This window comes from Ambystoma mexicanum, chromosome 2q, assembly GCF_040938575.1.
Source record: "Ambystoma mexicanum isolate Mex_15411 chromosome 2q, UKY_AmexF1_1, whole genome shotgun sequence".
Lineage (NCBI taxonomy): Eukaryota > Metazoa > Chordata > Amphibia > Caudata > Ambystomatidae > Ambystoma > Ambystoma mexicanum.
Window position 1 is genome coordinate 1,106,823,204 of NC_090924.1, and position 20,614 is coordinate 1,106,843,817.

Below are 20,614 nucleotides of genomic sequence, written 5' to 3' on the forward strand. Positions count from 1 at the left end.
AGACCAATGAGACCGTATTTAAGGCATGGAACCTGCCTGGAATTCTGGGCTAGTTATATTGGGTGGTTTTAACCTATGGAAAAACGATAAAACAGATAAAAAAGCACTGCAATTGGAGAATATGATGAAAACTCATCATATTGTCTATTGTAATACTGAGCCGACCCATATTAAGGGACATATTTTGGACTGGATCGGAGTGGGAAATGTCCAATTTGGGCACATTTCCACTACCCCATGTATCTGGTCTGATCATTATCTCTTGACATGTTGTTTGGAGCTCCCTGTTAAACCAGTAAGAGTGCACACTATGGCACACACAGTTAAATCGCGTAATTTTAAGAACATTACCTCAGACATTCTAAAGACTTATGTGGAATCACTCATGGATAAGACAGGAGAACAGGATAACCCTGAGAAGTTCACAAAAGTCTATAATGAAGTTATGTTGGAGATGTTGGATAAGCACGCTCCCCTAAAAGACAAAACAGTCAAAGACTTGCCCAACCGCCATAAGTGGTTTACTCCTGCTCCAGCTGAACTTAAAGCTAGCAAGAGACAGGCAGAACACACCTGTCATAAAGATAAATCCAATGAGAATTTGTTAGCATGGAAACTCATTGAAAAGCAGTGTAAGGCATTGATCATAGAGACTAAGAAATTCCATTATAATAATCAAATAAACCAGGCTGGGGATAAGACAAATGAGCTTTTCCGTCTTTTCAGAACTTGGTAGAAACCTATGGTTTGTAACTCCGATATGAAACCCACTACTGATGACTGCAATAGAGTTCAGAAGGCCTTTGCAGATAAACTGTTGAAAACCCAAAAGAAAATTGAACAGGAAACACTGACTCTCCCATTGCTTGATCCCCCATCTATACCTAAACTTTCAAAAATAGACAATCCAACTAATTCTCTAGGTACCTTCCATTTTACTGAACCCAATTCAGTTGAAATTTTGGAGCTCTTAAAAAACATGCACCCCACCAATTGCCATGGGGAAATCTTTCCTTCAAAATACATACTGGAACAACGAGAGCTATTTGCTCAGTTTCTTTGTCGGTTTGTTAGATCATCTTTCCACACTTGTTCCATTCCTCAATCTATCAAAAATGTGGCAGTTACTCCTCTGTTGAAAAAACCTGGTCTGGATCCGTTGGATGCAGCCAATTTAAGACCAATTACAAATACCCTGTTCTTCCTAAAACTAATTGATAAAGTAGCTACCACACAGCTCCAATCATACGTATTTAACACTGGCAAGCTACACGTGAAGCAATCAGGCTTCAGGCGCTTTCATGGAACTGAAACCGCGCTCTTAGACTTACAAACACACATGCTTGGTAAACTGGAGAACAGCAAGTCAGGGCTGCTGATGTTATTAGATCTTTCGGCAGCCTTCGACTTGCTGGATCACAAAATCCTGCTCAAAAGGATGGCGACTGTTGGAGGTTTATCCAGCAACGCCATCATCTGGCTTGGATCCTTCTTAGAGGGCCTCCAGTCTTGTGTTTACTGGGGTGATTGTGTTTCTGAGCCACAAACAATAACATGCAGAGTCCCCCAAGGGGCATGCCTCTCACCTTTATTGTTCAACATTTATATATTTCCTCTATGTGTTGAGTTGGAAACTCTGGGGATCTTTTTCTGCAATTATGCAGATGATTTCCAGTTGGTTTTGAACATAACTGGGAGCTATGAAGTTGATCAACAAACTTTGACCGTAGCATATCACATCATTAAACAATGGATGTCAGTGAACTGGCTCTGTTTAAATGCTGCTAAAATGGAGCTGATGCTTTTTGGCTCACAACATGCTCAATCTAAACTGAATCAAAAATACAATTGCTTTTCCATCGAAGACAATCAAATTAAGACTGTGCAGAAAGTCAAGACCTTGGGCACTTATATGGAGGAAAGTCTTGACAGTGAGGCACATGTCACAGCCATCTCCACCAATACCAACTACCATCTTAAGGTACTGAGACAAGTTGCCCCGCTAATATTAGTGGAAAACCGCATAAAACTCGTAAGAGCAGTAATTCTGCCACGTGTTGACTATTGTAACGCCTTACTAGGAGGAGCCAGTAAGGCAAATGTCCAACAGCTGCAGAAAATTCAAAATGCAGCGGTACGAATCATCTTCCAGATGAAAAGATTCGAACCTACCAGTGCTGCTAGAAGAAAGCTTCATTGGCTCCCGGTGGCAGCTCGTATTCAATTTAAATTGCTTACTTCATGCCATAAATGCATCTTCGGAAATGCCCCTTCATATTTGAAGGAAAGGATTAATATTTATCACCCAAATAGATGCTTAAGATCAATGGAGGGCTCTTTGTTGGTACTGCCACGAACAAAAAGGTCTTGTGGACTGGGACGGGCCTTTTATGTTCGGGGTGCACAAGCCTGGAATGCACTACCAACCAGGATACGTAAAAAACCGAGGATTATCTTCTCTTCCGCAAGCAGCTAAAGACTATTCTGCTCACTTAGGATCTATCTTATTTTTCCTCCACCACTTCTGTCTTTCGGCACCTGGATGCCTGCGGGCTTTGGCACCTTATAAATCTGAATAACATAACATAACATAGCTATGCTCACCCCTACTTGTGCATGAACTGTCTGTCATCAGTCAGTTCTAAGCTCCAGCTCTGTGATGATCACTCCATTTCTGTGTGCTCTGCATACGGCACTGTATTTTTTAGCCAAACAAGGAATGTGATAAAATGTTTTTTTTAAATTATTTTTATTTTACACATTTCGTCTCAATTTTTCACAAATCGTCTCCAATGAAAGTTAAAAGAAGAGTTAAAAAGCTTTCATCCAATTCCATATTAAAACAATTCCATCATATTTAAATTTGAGCAATTGAATAGAAGAACTGGATACAACTATCCAGTAGCCATAATAATTTCAATCAATAATACATGCCCATTCCCCATTACAGTTTAGAAAACACATCTCTTAGGAATTTCACCAAAGCAAAAATCATTAAAAACTGTTGGCTTGACATAAAATAAACCACCATATATCTTGTCCTAAGGGCCGTGCGACCTGTACAGTAAAGGGTGATATGCTTCAAGGATTCTATCTCTCCCTCTACATCACAGAATCAACAGCCTTTGTCATCAGTTGATAATTTGTAGTAGGCTGTGACCTGTTTCGTTGGATAGAGGTTCAGTCTGAATCTTAAGAAGTCATATCTTAACTTCGAAGCGGCGAATCTGGAAAGGTATTTTGGCAATGAGTTGAGACTCTTTGTTTCCAACTTTAGGGCACCGTATAAAATGTATTTGCCTTCTGCATCTAAGGTCTTTATCCAATCTTTTTCCCAAAGCGTCCATTTCACTCCCTGTGGATTAATCACAAACAATTCCAGATCAACATCTAGCTGTTGGATAATTGCTAGACATTTTGAATTCCAGTAGGTGACTAAGCTTTTATACAAAAGAGTCTCCTCTTTTGTAATGTGGTAGGGGGATACCACCGTTGAAGTATGGCATTTCCAGAAGAGCCATAGTATTTTCCAAGTGATCAGCGATGTTAGGCCAAGTTCGCACCTAATTATCATTTTAGGGATTTTGCGTGGTAATCATAAGTTTGCTCTCCAGAATAGGCCCTCCAATGTTGCCCATATTCCTGCTGGTGTGCAAAAAAACAACTCTGCAGCATAGATCAATGTGGGTATTACTATTTTATTATAAAATGTACGCACTGGTTCTATGGAACATTTCCCATATTTTATGAAAATCATCCACCCTTAAGATGTCATATTTTTGCATTTAATTTTTAACTCCAGCACACGTGATGCCTCGCAAATGCTGAGGGATACACACATGCCTAAATAAGTAATGTCTGATGTTTCCTTTAGACCTGTTCCAGTTGAATACCATTTGAAGCCATTTTTGCTACTGGCTCCCCTCCACCTAAGGTCAAGATATTGTATTTGGTGGTGTTAATCTCCAATTGATTTTCTGACATATATTCGTGCAGATCTGACAGCCTGCGTTGTAAACCAATTGGTGTCTGTTCGATCAGGACTAGGTCATCTGCATATAGCATCCAGCCCACGTCCTGATCGCTGATCCTTGGAGGAAATTACCTTGATTGTTTCAACGCTTCTGGCAGGTTGGTCAGAAACAGTTAAACAAGGTTGGTGCTAGTGGGCAACCCTATTTTAAGCTGTTGCATGTTTGAATATCTCTAGTCAGTCTGCCCTGAGCATTTGATCGTATGCAGATCTTGTTAGAGGTGTATAGTGCCCTCATAGACAAGATCAAATGCGTCAGACAGCCCCAAGTTCTCAGCTTTAACCATAGCTTTAACCATAGCATTTCTTTGTTTATGCTGTGAAACACCTTTCTCAAATCTATGAAGGCTAACTATAGTTTTGTATGCTCTTTCGTCCCTTTCCACTTTTGAAGATTCAGTACAAATAAATTGAGGTCTTTCCCCACTCATTTTACAAACCCTGTTTGTCGAGGGTCCTTTCTCTCTGTTTGCTCTATCCAGTTTTGCAAATGAATGAGGTTCGGTGGCATACAGCTTACCCAGAGGGTCCAAAAGGGCACCAGGAACACCCAGTCAAATGTTTTCTTTTGCTCAAACTTGAATTTCTCCATTCCCCATCCATTTTATTGAGCACCCTAAGATCTTGTCTCAGTTATTTCGCTCTATATTGATCTCATGCTCAAAAACATGCTTATAGGAGACATTCTCCTATTCTTTTTAATTGATTTGTGCAGAACTCCAGCAATAGCGTAACATAATTGATATCCATGATACCCTCTCTCATGTTTTCTCTAAACTCCTTAGTGAGAAGGGGTATCGCCTCTGCATCTATCCGTAGGTGGTTTCTGCCTTGTGTAACCTCTGGTGAAAAACACAGTTGTCTAAGTGCTGTTTCAATCCCCACCCGAATTTGGCTGTTATTAGTGCATGGTCTCTATGGGACCTCTTTGTCACTTTCATTGATTTTACCTGATTTACTAGTATATGGGATACATATATGGAATCCAGGACTCTTAAGTATGTACCATTAGTTCAAGTTGGGGCTGGTGGTATGTCTGCCAATGTTTGTCCATTGAGCATGTGAAGATCACTAAAACGCATATCAGTTATCCACTTTCTAATTTGTTCACATTGTTTGGACAATGATCTCCCTCCAATACACTTGCTCACTGTCATCATATGAGATATTGAATCCCCATATAGCATAATTACAATACCATCATTCCTGACTCAAGTCCGTTCTATAATGTCTGTAACTGAATCAATAAAGCTATCTGCATAGATAGCCGGCGGGTTCCAATAAACATTTATGTTTGGAATTCATTGTATTCTTTTGTAACCTCTAGAATTGAACAAATGGGTTTGGGTTTCCTTTTTGCAGCATTGTCAGACCCTCCCCCGTCTTTACTAATGTCAGGAGGCCCGAGGCAGACCTGCCTCTATGACTTTTATATGCCGGGTTTAAGAAACTGGTATAGCTCTCCGTCAATGGAGTGTATCGCAGCCACGTTTCCTGAAGACATAGTATATCACACTCTTCTTCACACAGCCATCCATTCTCAAACACATGTTTGAAACCTCTGGTCTTCCACTAGCCAATAGTCCAATCCTCTCTTTTCTGTCCATTTCATTGTTACTTGTTCTTAATTTTGATGGAATTTGTCCAGGGTTGTCACTGTTTCTGATAGTGTTCCCAATCTGTTGTACGATTGGTCAGGTCTGCTATGCTTCGCTGCAATGACTCCTGTTGCTAGTCAAATGTAACTTTTATTCTAGCCTTCATTTTGCCTGTCGTATCATTTTTTTCTGTGCATTCCCTCCCAAACATCTTGTTCTGACATCCTCTTAGAAGTACCTTATGAACTGGTTTATCAGAATGTTATTCGTTCTTGAGGTTATTCATCCTCATGCGCGGGGTAGCCTCCATGTTCGCCTTCTCCCAAGGATCTGTTAATTCAAAGTCAAGGGGAAGCTAAAAATGGGCTGCCTCTAATAAAAAAAGATTTTGATCGTTATTGAGGGTAGGTATAAAATTATCTTGTCCAATATGCTTTCTCTAGGGAATTCAGCGATCTAAGTAGTGGCACATGATGGAGCAGTATCATGACGTTTGCCCGATTTAATACAAAACCATCTTTGGCTCGTAGGATGTGCTCTAATTGGAGAAAAGTTCCACGACTCCAGTTTTCCAATTCCTTCCAGGAGTTGCCCTCTTGTGTCAAGGTTATCCCCATTGATTGGATGGGTGCCTTCAAAGTTCCCATGTCCTCGTTTCGATTTGCTGAATAGAATTTCAAATCGGCAAACAGGCATTTTTCTGCAAAGGTTTGGAAAGACAGTTTTCTGTTTTTCAATAAGGTGATTTTAGTAGTGTTCCTTTTTTTCCGCAATGTAATTCTCATTGGGAGTAACCCTTTTGCACTTTTCTATGCTCAAACTTCTTTCGATTCAGCCAGTGTACTATCCTCCTAAGGGTTTTCAAAATTAGTTTTAATGTTTTCCCGCACCTAACTCCTTTGATGTTTTCTGACGTAGTTGAATTATTTAGGGGTTGTTGTTCACAGTCCCCCCACATTCCTCTCGTTCCAAGGAGTACGTAAGAGTGTTGTTTGATCTTTGAGTTGAGTTGAGGTACTTTTTTTTCCAATACTGGTTTTCATTAGTTCGTTACGCTACTCAGCTATCCCAGGGTACTGTTCGGCCTCAATCCTTGACTGTTGTTTCGAATCTAAAGTACTTGAGCATAGGGAGCAGTAGTTAATCAATTGAAGTGTTGTGGGCTCTAGTGCTGGGCAAGGGTGGTAGGACAGAAGTAATGCAAATAGTTTATTTTTTGGGGTCTTAGTCTGGACAATCAGATGGGCAGAAGAATATTATTGCAGTTTCATAGCTATCCAATAGATTTCACTGTAAACCAGAACTAAAAATGAAAGAAAACAACAGACATTGCATTACTTATTTGGAAACAGCTGACATAAACATCTTTTTTGTGTTTGAATCTATGTTTTGAACAGTGCAAAATTGGGCTTAGCATGAATGAAAATGATGTTCCTATATTGGTTTTAAAACACGTGATATAGATCATCACTTTAAGCATTCTACTTGACTATCTTTTTCAATCCAAGATCAAAAGTCCAAATCACAGCAAGGCTGGCAGAACCCTTCCTTCTTCTGACATCAAATCATTTAACAACATTATTAGCCGGCGCTGCAAAATGTCAATAAAATAAACGCACCGATAAGTGCTTTACGGAGCCTCACCTGATGGTAATCCCAACAACATTGTGGTGTGCATCTCGCACCGGTCCTGACCATCGTTTCCATGGAAACAGAGAAGGGACCACCTTAAGTCCCTTTTCCATGTTCCATTAATTTCAATGGCCGTCATGGAATGGGAGAAGGGTCTACGTGTAGGTCCTTCACCTGACTCCTGGTGCAATATATATATTTTTTCTCGAGTCCAGAAACAATTGCAGCGCCATTTCTCGCATCGAGAAACATTGCAATAAGTACCCCATTAGTACCCCAGTACAAGGTTGCAACATGACCCTTGGAGGGGGCACTTTACCCCTCTCGCTTTGCTCGGGCTTCTAACTATGGCCCCTGGGGCATTACCAGACCGGAATGACCCCCCTGATTGGGTTATATTGCCTAATTAAAAGAGGTAAGGACGCTACATATTATTACAACACCTAGAACAGGGGTCTGCAGCCTGCGGCTCTCCTTTTGTTTTGGACTACAACTCCCACGATCCCTCACCAGTGACATTGCTACATACGACCAATGAAAGCTCTAGTCCAAAACATTTGGAGAGACAAAGACCCTGATTCACAGAGCGTTTTCAATGGGGTTTTGCCAATATGAAACGCTTCTGTGAATTAGGCCCAAAGTTTGCATCAGCCTTGCTTTTAAATTGGCAGAATCTGGCATTAAGTGCTCCTAAAAAAGTATAATCTTACTTTACTTTTTACAATAAAATGTGTGTGTACCAATCATTCAACATTATAACGTGTGAAAACTAATAACATTATATGTAACTAGCAGTACCAGCACATCATATTCACACCCATCTCTTGCTCTCTTTTCTTCTCTCTCTCACTCACTCACTCACTCACTCACTCACTCACTCACTCACTCACTCTCTGTCTCACTTTTTCTTTCTCTCTCTTGGCTCTCTGTCTCTTGCTCTCTATTTATCTCATTCTTTGGGGCCGATTCATGAGAAGGTGTGCATTGATCCTGCAAAGCCTGCATGCCGAGAACGACTCTGCTTGGGCCTACACGCAAAGTTTCCAATGCATGCTTCATGTATTCATCGCTTCAAATGCACATTTCAACCTGACCCACAAAGAAATCTGAGATGCGTGAGGAACGCCGAAGGCACCCCCATGCAAACCAAAAACATAGCCATAGATCAACCATTCTGCAAACCTTTGCCTCCACCACTAACCCAACACCCAGCACTCCTGTGCAAGGTCCCCAGTAAGTAACAGTTACACCCCAGCGAACCTGCCTGGCGGCCCACATAAGGAAGGGCTGCACCCCTGCAAACCTGCGTGAGGCCCCCCGTAAGAAAAGGTTGTACCCTGCAAACCTGTGTGAAGTCCCCAATAAGTAACGGCTGCACCCCTGCAAACCTGTATGAGGTCCCCCGTAAGTAACGCTGCAAGCCTGCTAACCAGCGCAAGGGCCAACGTGAGTAATGGCTGCACCCCTCCAAACATCTGCATGCTCCTCCATAAGTAACAGCTGCACCCAGCCAATCAGCACAAGGCCCCACGTAAGTAACAGCTGCACCCCTGCGATCCTGCTAACCCTCCATCCTACTCCCAACACACCCACACTGCTGCCAAATACCCCTACTGTACAGCTGCACCCTAAAGCCTAGAAACTACCTACCAGCCCCCCTCACCTTTCGCCTCTGCCCCCCATGCAGCCACACAGACCCTCAAACCACCCACCAGCCCCCCTCAAATCCAACACCACCCCCAGGCAGCCCCACATATCCTCACAACATCCACCAGCCACTTTTACCTCTGATGCCACTCCCAGGCAGCTCCATCAGGCCCAGACACCACCCACAGGCGCCATCACCTCTGACACCACCCCCAGGCAGCCCCACAGGTCCTCACACCACCCACACCAGCCCCCCCTCACCTCTGATGCCACCTCGAAGTAGCTCCCTCAAGCCCTCATACAACTTCCTCAAGCCCAAACACCACCCTGCAGCCCCCCTCACCTCTAAAACCACCCCCAGGCAACCCAACAGGTCCTCATACCACCCGCCTGCGCCCCTCACAACTGGCACCACCCCCAGGCAGCTTCACAGGTCCTCACACCACTCAGCAGCGCCCTCCACCTCCGACACCACCCCCCCAGGCAGCTCCCTAAAGCCCAGACACCACCTACCTGCCCTCCTCTCCTCCGACACCACCCCAGACCCACTGCCACATAATCCCGCTACCGGTCCAATGTTGACAAACAATTTACCTTCACTCCACTGGCATGTCATCAACATGAAGCACACTGGCCACATACCCACCCATAGACTTAACAACAGGGAAATGATGCAGAATCCATGTCCGTAACTCATCACAGGACTCCTTGGTACATCACAACCAGTGGCAACACAACCTTTTAATTAGTGAAAGCACTGAGGGGGCTGGGCGGATATATTAGCTATACAGCCTGAGAAATCAATTAATATTTCAGAAGTGCATGTCCTTCTGGAATTATAGATTTTATAGAATATATATTTTATAAAATAGATCCTGTGGTGTTAATAGAGGGAGATCTCCTGATTCCTTTACTGTGTTAAGGTTAAACACAGAAGAAGTATTCTGGGAGCCAAAGGGCTATCTAACTGTGTGCATAACAAACACAAAAGTTAATTGGAGTAATTTCTTTAGTTACTTCACCAAGCAGAGCCCTATTACTGGTGCTGATCCAATCAAGACAAAGGAGAAAGTGTTATTAACTGGCACCTATTTCTCATCTTTAAGATGCCCATAAAAACAAAAACAATCTACACTTTTACATGGTAATGGAATGGGAAAACCAATGAAGGAAATCTAGTCAATATATTGGAACCTTTTACAGTTCTATTGTTAATAACCTGATTCGAGTAATGGATTTGGCTGAAATTTCAAAAGTAATTAGGGGCATACTCCCCCGACCCCCTGCCCCTCAGATTGCAAAGTGTTGTAAAGATTTGTTAACAAAAAATAATGTTATTATGAAGACAAACATTTTTATTCCAAAGTTGAGGCCTACTTCCCTTTCATTTTCCCAGGAACAAACAAGGACAATTTTTGCCAAAGCACACAGCCCAAACTGCTGAACAGATTTGGACCAAGTCCTAAACAACTTAGTCATGAAGCGCTCAAAAGAGTGCTTTTTGTGGTTTGGCGTTATTCTGTGAAGTACTTTTTAAAATATTTGATGGAGAAGGGGTGCCCCTTTCTCAAAAAGATATAGCTATATCTTGGGTAGATTTTAGAAATAAACAGCCGCCATCTTAATTTTTGCTCCCAGTGAGTGATAGCCAAGGTTATAGCCGAGTTTATCAGGAAATGAAATGCAGGAAAAAAAGCCACTTAAATGTTACAAAACATGCAAATGCAATCAGTGTAGAGGTGAGGGGGGCTGGAGGGCACCAAGTGACATTTGGGAGTTGGAGGGGGTTTAGGCACTGAGATTGCAATTCAAACCTTTTCTGTAACCTCGGATATAACCTTGAATCACCGATATCTCAAAGCAAACAGAATCATAGAAACAACACGTGCAGTCTGGGGAAAGGAAGAGGGCAGAGGAGGTGAGTAGGCCATCTTGGGAGGGGGGGTCAAGAAAGCTTTTTTTCCAACTGTTTTTCCGGTATTATGGCTATAGAAAACCACATATAGCGTCTACCTGTAGTACATACATAAAAAATGACAACAGATTGCCAAGGTTATCTGTAATTTGTACCCACAGCTATAGAAAAAGATTTAAACAAATAAAACAAGATCTTTTGACAGGTCCGGGTGGTCGAAGGCCATGGCCAGTGTCACAATAGGCATCTGGGACTCCCATCCAGGCAGTAATCAGGACTCACCTGATTAGCTTCAAAGCAAGTAAGCAGCTTGTACTCTTAGGCCATGTTGCCTAATACATGAGCACAAGTTAAAAGAATAAATGAGCACAAGTTAAACAACAACTTAAAGCACCATGGTCTGAGGGGTTGGGCACCTTCCTCACTAAGCAGGGTCAGTTCTGGTTAGTACATGGATGGGAGACAGTCCACATTTCTGGATGCCATGTGTTTTCTTAGTTTAAAAAACATTTCATAACACACTAAGAAAACACACAGCAGCTGATTTTTTTAAAAAAATTTGCTAATTCCAGTCCTTGAAAGTCTTGCACTTAGATATAATTATTTTGCCCCTTGCTGAATTGCATTCTGGTATTTGTAGTTTCCCAGTCAAGACAGAGAGAATAATGCCTCAATTGTAGACGTTTTGCCTAACATAGTTTGATAATGATTTATATAATTGAGTGACAATATGGTATGTGTACTTTTCAAGTTATCTTTAACTGAATTGTTGAAAGTCAGAAATGTTGGTGAGGAGGAGAAATTGGAGGGCAAGTAAGTCATGAGTATTTGCCCATGATGTGGCAAGCGAGTTTGCAATCCTGGACACTTGTGCAGTTATTAGCCCCTAATTGTGGCTGATTTGCAGTGCACAAGTAAAGCACACGTGTGTGGATAGTGTAACTTTTGATCAGAGGACGGGCGCAGCGCATGGATTATGTGGAGGTTGGCAAGCTTGCTCAATTATTTAGCAAACGTGATTTTACTCAGGTTGTCATTTTCCCAGTGCAGACGCTTACCCCCCAAGACCACAACCACCTGTTGCATAATTGGATGTTCATTACTTTTTAAAAAGGTTCACTGCTATTTTGTTGCACACTTTCTTCTAAGGGGAAGGTCAGTTGAACTGCATTTGTATATTTCACTTTACGATATGTGTTCACTTACTGAGCATATATTCATGGGTGTCAGCTTTTGATTTTTGCTATGGGAGCAAAAGTACTTGGGCATATTTTATTCAAATAGCTGGACCGGTTTTTCCCTTTTCTGTGCTGCTTAAATGTGTTTAGTTGGGGTTGTGCGATGTATCACAACATTCACCAAGAGACCGGTCATAAAACAAGGGGCTTGTTGTACTCTGTTTAACCAAAGTGTGTGATCCTTGGAAAATAACTTATTACACAGTGCATTAACTAAAAACATTGTGAGTTCAGACATCTCAGACATCTTTTATACATAATAAAAAAAAAGATATGTTTACAGTGAGGGTGACAAATCACTGGTGACCCTGGTCTCCCATCATGCAGTAACCAGGACCTGCCTGGATAGCTTTTAAGCAAAGAAAAGAAACAGTCCCCCCATTCTTTTCCCTCACCCTTCCCTCCAATGACCTTCTTTTTTGCTCCTCATCGGGAGCTGACGCACTGGAAACACTTCTGTCTCCAGCCCGTCCGCTCCCGATCTGTGACAGGCCACCATGGAATGGAAAGAAAGAAGGGACTGCATGTAGTCCCTTCTCTCCTTTCCATGCGGCCATTTTTGTGTTGACTTTTTTCCAATTTTTTTGAATGGGCACCATGGAAAGGGAGAAGGGACTACATGTAATCCCTTCTCATTTTCCACAGTGGCCATTTTGTTTGTTTACTCTTTTATTGTTTTGAATTACCCCCATGAAAAGGGAAAACAGACTTTGTTTTGCCTTCCCCAGCAGCCACTGTTTAACTTTTTTTTTCTGTTCCAAAACGCCAGAGCGTTTCGTAACAGAAAAACAAATGCTTTTAGTACCCCAGTTTTACGGGCCGGGGTACTAATTGCAATTAGCCCTTCGCAGGGGGAGGCATTACCACTTCAGGTAATGCCTGGGGCCTTCGTTCCAGACGCCTCCAAGATAAGTGGCAGCTCTAACTAGACAACTATGGGGCGCAGTTACATTAGATTGATTACAGAGACCATTGTCCTGTAGGGACAGACTTAACACTCAAAGGGTTTCCCCTTAATTACATATTTTGTAACTGCACACCATGTGGGAGGGCCCGAGGCACAAGGCCAGTCCCCGGTCGGATGGCCTTGGTTCCGCTCATTGTTGCGTGCTTTTTTGCAATAACTTGTCCCCACTTGCTTGTCCCAACACAGTGCTCAGCATCCCTGGCATCGACATGGCACTGGTGGACTTATTTACTTAGGGATCTGCTTTATGCGACTCCATTGAGTTTTCTATACAGTCACACACGGCGGCTCTCACTTTTCACTGGGTATGTTAGAGAGGGTACCCTCAACGGATTGACACAGCCAGATGTTACATGATGATTAGGTTATCCAGTAGCCTTTCAGTACATTTTTTTCAATGCTGTCATCAGACTCAGTCATGCACCTGCAAACTCTCTACATAGCATTAGGTTTCCATGCCAACCTGGCGAAATGAGGCAGGATGAAAGAGACCCAGGATACACATTGCCGTCGAGGCGGCATCAGACAAGGTGTGAAGCCCTGTTATTGATATATGTATTTGTGAGATATTTTTCTCACGGAGAACCCTTTTCAGTCATGTCCAATAGTAATTTGGCGGCTCTTCCGGACACCACTCTGATACGCATGTGCATCGTAACTATGGGAGTGCATATACACAGCCATCTCGGACCGAGTTTTAGACGGATGGCCGGTTCCGAGGCGAACACTGTAATGTTCGGGTAAGTGCACTTGCAATACAACCACATACGAATAGAGCGGCACTGCAGCTACAGTAGAGATGGATGATCATTTTACCAATACTGCTTAGTGATACAATGCAGAGTGTATCACATACGCTACTTGAACAGAGTATGTAATTGCCCATTAACTCCACAAATGACTGGTTTACACATCTTCGACATAGACCACTCTGGTTCTATCCAGCACATGCGGCTTGGGCACTCCTCAGGACTGAGATCATGCTTATTCAGTGAAATGTTTAAGTACTTCAAAACACATATGTACAGATGCAATGATGGCACGTCTACTGTGTACGTACATGTTTATACAGCCACGCCGCATGACAGCAGGTGACCATACATTACTGTTTTACAGTGGGCACAATTCACACCACGGAGAGAGCCAAGGTTTGCCATCTAGTGATTGTCCTGCCTTACCTGTTGAGTCTTTGAGGTGGGTAAGTAGTACCATGGTGTCTATTTTCAACCATCAGTACCACGTGACTGATGGGTTTTTTCAGATGAGCCTCCTTTACATCTTACCCGTTTTATGCAAGCCATTATCACATATATCTTTACAAATAGGGTCAATACACCTTTGAACTATACAGCAAAAAGGTCCAGGTCAGTGTATTAAATATCTTTGCATACCTATTAGAAGTTAGAGTCTGTTTTACAATATTATACATTTGACTAAAACTATTCACCTGTTGTGTTCACAGGTGTACACTGTTACTTGAAACATTTGGAACATTAAGACTCAAATGCCTTGAAGATGGATATTATTTCCGAAATGCGTTGGCTTTAGTTGTTTTTTGGAAAACATTTTGGGTTCTTTTGGACATTGTTTTTTTTTCTGTTACGTAATATATGTGTAACATAAATGTGGTAATACACCAGATATTGCCGCTAATGCTGATTACCAACTCAACTGAAAACCCTCACTATGATAAAATGCTATTTGTCATCAGTTGTTTTATATAACTACATATTGATTTGAATATTGTCTACTTACTTACCTTTCTTGGTCCACATCGTCCTAAATTTGAAGTGAAAACAGGGGGTTTTTGTTCACCCCGATTGCAGTATTTTACTCATTGCTGAACATTTACTTTGTTTTTAAAGGTTGTTTTCTTGAAATATAAAGGTTGCTGTGGGTTTTTTGCTCCACAACCCAAAAAAGCGTTTCAGGACTTTGGTCCACAAGGAGTGCAAATAGGGATTCCTGTTGGTGACAACGGGCTATGTTTGGCTATTGTTGAAAGCCAGACACAGGGTGAGGAGGGGAAATTATGAGAGGGCAAGTAAGTCATGAGTTCTTTCCCATGATGTGGTAAGAAAGTTTGTAATCCTGTATCCTGGTGCAGGTATTCTACCATGATTGTGGCTGCTCTAAAGGGCACAAGTGAAGGACACATGTGGGTGAAGAGCGTAGCTTTTTTTCAGAGGGTGGCCACCACCCCTTGGTTTTTTTGAGGTTGGCAAGCTTGCTTAAATATTTGACTGCTACCCTTGTCATTGACGCAGGGGGAGGTTACCTTTGTGTTAGCAGTGGGGCTAGATAAATATATGCTAGCTCATAGAGATCACCAAAAGCAAAATATAGTAATAGTACTAAATTGTGTCATAAAAGCAAAGTTTAATTTAACAAAAGACACATATTTACACAAATAGACATGTGCCTCAGGTGGCACGTAGGGAATGCATAGCATAAAACACAATAGTATGCATGAGTGTGGGTTAGTAGACAGAACAAGTGACTGCTACTTCATATATTGCTAAGTAAAGTAGCAATACGCTAACATTGTCGACACACTGGGTATTGTTGGTGTTTCTGGTGCGGTGATTGGTGGAGGTGGGGCAGTGGCTGTATAGATGGAACAGCGCTGCTGTGGGCACCGAACTGTCTTCAGGACATTGATTGTGGTACAGACGATGTTGCATAGGGATGGGCGTGCATCTAGAGATTTAAAAATACATAATTAGTTTAAAAGTGATCTTGGATGGGCCAAAAAATGAAAGTGTACTGCAAGAAGGTGAACCGACCAAAGCTACTGTGGAAGCGCCATGGTGAGAAACTTAGTTGAGGACCAACTGTCGTAAGTACAGGTGGCTGGTATTCAGTCTTAAGAGCCAAATGCACCCCCTGCAGGCAGCCCACACCACAGGGGACCCCCCTTCACCTCTGACCATGCCCAACAGGCAGCCCCTCACCCCTGACCATGGTCCACGGGCAGCGCACACCACAGGGGACCCCCTACATGCCTGACCATGCCCCACAGGCAGCCTACACAACAGGGCACCCCTCTACACCCCTGACCATGCCCCGCAGGCAGTCCACACCACAGGGGACCCCCTACAACCCTGACCATGCCCCACAGGCAGCCCCTCACCACGACCATGAGCCCTCCCAGCCGGCTCCCGTTGGCACACATCTGTTCATGATGCCGTGCGCAGGCCCCCCAGGAAGCATGCACATCATCACGAATGTCACGTGTGCGCAACGTGATACCGATTAGGACGGGCTCAACCCTGTCACAGATCACCAAGTCCACAGCTAGAGGAGTGCCAGTTGACGTGGGCCTCCCCCTACCTGCGGAAAGGCCTGGGATGGGGCATCCCTGCTGGTGCATGGTGATGCAGTCTCAGTATCAGGGACAGGAACATGCACAGGCCCCTCCGCGGTGGCCTGTGCTGTCTCCTGCCCCTGGACTGCACCACTTGCACGAGTGGAACCACCCCCACCAGGCCCCATGTGTGGGTGTGATGCGGCCTCCTCCTCACCCACCAACAACCTGGATGTCTCTGCACCGTATTCCACTGTGGACAGCCCCTGTATGGTCTCACCTGCCCCTACCGCTGATGAGGAGCCCCCTTCCAACTTCTGCCTCTTGAGCATCCCCTCGGCAGGCCCGGTCTTGGACATGGCACCAGTCCCCTCGCTTCCGGAAGATGACATGTCCTGGGAGGGTGACTGGGCCATGCTTCCCCGCCTGGTGGAGGCATCTCTGCCGCTCTGCTCCACAGCGCTGTCTCCGCCCTCTTTCTCAGTCGCCACTGTAGAGAGGGAGAGATTGAAAACAAGCATCAGGGTACTGAACAATAGTCTCCTAGACACAAAGCAATTGCACATGAGTGGCACTGACAAACGTCACTCCCATCATCACCCTCCACAACACATGGGTCAGTGCAAGAAACACACATGCAGAAACAGGCATGGCACATGCAACAGACATTTGCATCCATGTCCAAGGCACTGTTGGAACATCTGATGGGGGGCTGAACCTCACATGTATCATGGGACACGCTGATCACATGCACACACACCACCCAACAGTCATGCATCTGGCCATGTCTACCTCCCGACACAGTGGATTCATGGAGAACTAGGCCACATCAGTGAATTCACACATCGTCATGGACATGTGTCATGCATCTATGGCGTTTCCCAGTCACACACACACTACTCAGACACACACACATGTACACCATGAATGACCATGTTGGTGACAGCAGCATCCATGTCTCACACCCCAAACATGGCCAAGTACAGACACATGCATGCAAAGATGTGTGCATTCTAACATGCTGCTGTGCATTATGCATTGCAACACATACACCATCCATGTGGAACACACCTGACTGGACTCACATGCAGCACCATCATGTCCCTGCACACTCACATCCATCCATGGCCCGTGTCACACATACAGCCAAGTTGCAAACTCCTCCCACACTGCAACATGCACTGTGTTGTATGAGAATGCATGGGCACTTACCGCTCGACTCCAGACAGGTCTGCATCTCGAGGACCTGGTGGTGAAGCACTGGGCAAATGCATTCCAGGACCCTCATCTGATGGATGGTAAGATGGCCCCAGTGCCCCACTGTATCCTCTGCGTCCAAGAGGCGCCGGGCCTTCTTAAAGGTCCTGGACTTGTAGTCTTCTGAGCGCTTCAGGACATGTTTCTTGTAGCAGGCTGCCACACCCTCTGCGTTGATGGCACCCACGATGTCCTCCCAGATCCTCCTCTGTCCTTCCTTGTCGGCACGCAATGGTGTTTAGAGGGCATCATAATGCCCCGGGACTTGCTCCACCAGGATGCCAACTTCATTTGCACTGAAGCTGGCAGCCCTCTGTCTCTCTGACAGGGGGTTGCCACTGGTGCCAGATGGTGTTTTTCAGACATGGCAACCCCCGAGCCAGGTGTGGGTGGGCAACTGGGTCCTGGGGAGGTGATGATGGTTGTCATTAGTTGGCTTGGTGTATTTGTCTGTGTGTGACATGCATGCATGTGCACAGGCATTTGTACTCACCAATGAGCCATGTGTTGCCATGCTTCCAAGCTTCCAGGACCCGGCTCAGGGCGGACATTCTGTATATGAAACATCATGGGTGAACCCTGGATTGTTTGCATAGACAGAGGTGATGATTCCCTTGGCATCACACACAACCTACACATTGATGGAATGCCAGTGCTTGCGGTTACGGTAGATGTTCTCAGTGGCCCTAGGTGGACATAGGGCCTCATGGGTGCAATCTAAAGCACCGAGCACTTTGGGGAAGTGTGCCACCCTGTAGAAGTCTTGGACCATGTCCTGCCTTTCTGCGGGTGTTCTGGGTATGTATATGTGTCTGCGAACTGAGGGGCGCACAGTCCTGATTGTCAACACCTGGTGTAGGCAGCATGACTGTGTGGGCTGTGAGACACCCCTGACTATGGCAGTTGTCCACTGAAATGACCCAGTAGCCAAAAGATGCAGGACATTGAGCACCTTTTACAAGGGGCTCAGTGCTTGGGAGCAGAAGGTGGGGGATGTGAGGTCATCCTCCCACTCAGTGACCACGTCTAGGATGATATGAGGTGGAAACCTATACCTGCCATAGACCTGTTCATCAGGCATCCCAAAAAGGCTGGTACTGGGCAAGAAAATGCAGGCCTGGCTATTCTCCTCCTCCTGTGGTGTCGCACGATCACTGCTGCGAGAAATGGGACATTCATCGTAGCTGTATATGCTTGTTTGTTGTTTGCGCGCACTTTTATACTGTGTGGGGGCGCTTCCGCCTGCTTTCGTGTGGCGGATGTATTTACGTGTGTGCGTGTCTTTTGGCGTGTATGGGTTTTCCCTATTCGACAACTTGAATATGTGTTGTTTGCGAGCGTCTGGGCATTGCGTGCATTTCCCAGCGGTACTTCCCCCGTTACGCCCACATTTTCATGCGCTGTTCCCCATTCCGCGTGTTCTGCCCCCTTTTTAGTTGTGCGCTTTTGCTCTGCGTGTTGCGCACAGCGTTTGGAAAGTCACAGTGATGTGTAAGGTAAGCGCGGATTTGGCGCAGCTCCCGGGAAATCCACATGCAGAGCCTTCCATGAACCACTTGTGTGCGAATCGCACACGTGCACTGGCGTTTTCACGCTTGCGCCACACATTTTGGCGCACAATCATTCCATGAATTACCCTGAAAGTCTCTGCTTGATAGAAGAAGATATGGTGAAATTTAAAACCTTCACCATCTACAAAAAGATATGGAAGTTGAAAAAGGACGTACAAAACTATAAAGACGAGGTCACATACCCTTATTTAGTACCGGGTTTCTTTACACAAAACAATACAAACCAGGGGAACAATATGGGGATGACCATAGAAGACCTTTTAAAAAAAGTTTGTCACCTTTTCTAACTCATCAAATAGCAGTGACTCTGGGTCAAGTAACAGTGTACCCACTAGCCCTGGGGGTAACGCACAAAGAGGTCAATTCTTTCAAGCTCAAGGCAGACCGGGCAAATCCCGACAGTCGGGCAATCAGGGGATGAGGAGACGCCAATGACAACCACCTCCGCAACCATGGTGATACCCATTTTCAACTTGAGCAACCATATCTTGACACCCACCGAAATCAGGGTGTTAAGTAAAGGACTCACTTTTCTGCCTGTGACCAAGGCTGATTGGTTCAAAACCAAGATCGAGATGAGGAATATTTTTTGCATCCTCAGACTTAAGTATTTTTTCCGTGAGGCCATTGACCAGGATTTGAGGAAGCACAATGCATCTGGGTTGAAACCACCATAGACTTTCACTCCTTTAGTGTCGATGGTTTCGCCAGAAATCATTACTTTTGAAAACAGAATATTGCATGACATGAACCACTTGATGAACACTAAAAACAATTGTAGGGACAACTTGTCCAAGGAAGAAAGGAAGTCATTGAAGGACCTGGAAGAGAATACCTCTTTCTTAATAAAACCTGCCGATAAAGGCGGTGGAGTAGTCTTGTGGCCAGATATCTGTACAATGCAGAGGTCCTAAAGCAACTCAGTAATAGACAATTCTACAGACTTTTACCAAGTAACCCAACCAGTAGAATACTTGAGGAAATTGTCAGTCTGATGACACATGCTAAAGAAGAAGGTTGGATTGATGAAGATGAAAAATCATATTTAGTACAACTTAATCCAATCACTCCGACCTTCTACTGCCTTCCAAAAATGCATAAGTATGCAACAAAACCACCAGGACGCCCCATCGTGGCAGCCATAGGTTCAATTTTGGAGCCTCTGTCTGTATATGCAGACATTTTTCTCAGATCGTTTGTCAAAGTCATGCGCTCGTATGTTCAAGACACTACAAGCATGATCAAGATCTTAAGCACTCTAGATATTGGTATGGAAGACCTTTTGGTTACACTAGATGTGGACACAATCTACACTAGTATTTCCCTAATGAAGTGCATTCAAATTATGCACTCCTACCTAGAAAAAAGAGAAAACAAAAAGGTTCCGTCGAATTTCATTACTGAGTGCATTAAGGTGGCACTCACAAATAATGTCTTCATGGTTGATGG

General features: G+C 44.2%; 1 protein-coding gene across 1 annotated transcript in view; it reads right to left on the reverse strand.

Moving 5' to 3' along the window:
- CALCR (calcitonin receptor) overlaps nucleotides 1-20,614 on the reverse strand; it is a 2,903,406-nt gene that overhangs the window by 1,217,339 nt on the left and 1,665,453 nt on the right. The window lies entirely within an intron of this gene.